The sequence below is a fragment of the Alosa sapidissima genome, chromosome 8, assembly GCF_018492685.1.
Source record: "Alosa sapidissima isolate fAloSap1 chromosome 8, fAloSap1.pri, whole genome shotgun sequence".
Classification (NCBI taxonomy): domain Eukaryota; kingdom Metazoa; phylum Chordata; class Actinopteri; order Clupeiformes; family Clupeidae; genus Alosa; species Alosa sapidissima.
Genome location: NC_055964.1, coordinates 12,324,071 through 12,324,808, shown reverse-complemented (window position 1 = coordinate 12,324,808; position 738 = coordinate 12,324,071). Strand labels below are relative to the sequence as shown.

Genomic DNA, 738 nt, shown 5'->3' with positions numbered 1-738 from the left:
AAGAGAGTGAGAGAGGGAGAGAAAGAGAAGGAAGGGTGGTAGATGAGGAGAAGACAGATAGAGGAAAAGATGGAGAGATGGGGGAAGTGGGGGAAAGATCATCAAAGAATAAAAGAGAGAAAGAGAGAGATGATGATGATGATGAAGATGATGATGATGATGATGATGATGATGATGATGATGATGATGATGATGGCGGTGGTGGTAGTGATGATGATGTGGGTGCGCAGACAAAAGAACGAGTGGATGTGTATGAGGGAAAATGTGAATGCTAATGTCCGGGTGGTGTGGATATCCCTCCCCAGAACATCATCTGTTCCATTTGGACAAGCGTGTGACAGCTCCCAGCACATCCGTCCTCAGAAACAGCACCCGAGGAGCCATCTCATCCCCATCACTCTTACACTTATCATTTTAATACCTCGGCATTAAACATTCAACAACCCACTCGGAGGTGATCAAAGCAAGACAAAAGCAGGATCCTTTTTGTTTTAGAAAACATATATCATTTATTAGAGAAAAAGAATTTCAAAGTAACAAAAAAAAAACAGTGCAACAATTTCAAAAGGAAATCTACAGAATGGAAATAGCACTCTCAATGTGCACACATTCGATGATGAATGCTGTAGGTTCCTAGTGCTTTAGATTGCATCGTATTTTTGTAGCCCATTTTCCACATTGTCAAAGATATCAGGTATCCATAAAACAAAACTTTGTAGCCACTGTGGTACTGGTCCC

The 738-nt window shown here is 41.3% G+C and overlaps 1 long non-coding RNA gene across 2 annotated transcripts in view; it reads right to left on the bottom strand.

The window, feature by feature from the left end:
- Nucleotides 1-521: 521 nt before the first annotated feature.
- Nucleotides 522-738, bottom strand: part of LOC121715901 — a 46,521-nt gene continuing 46,304 nt past the window's right edge. For both annotated transcript variants that reach the window (XR_006033706.1, XR_006033705.1), the window contains exon 4: nt 522-738. This exon is cut by the window's right edge and continues 249 nt beyond it. This is a non-coding gene — a long non-coding RNA (uncharacterized LOC121715901).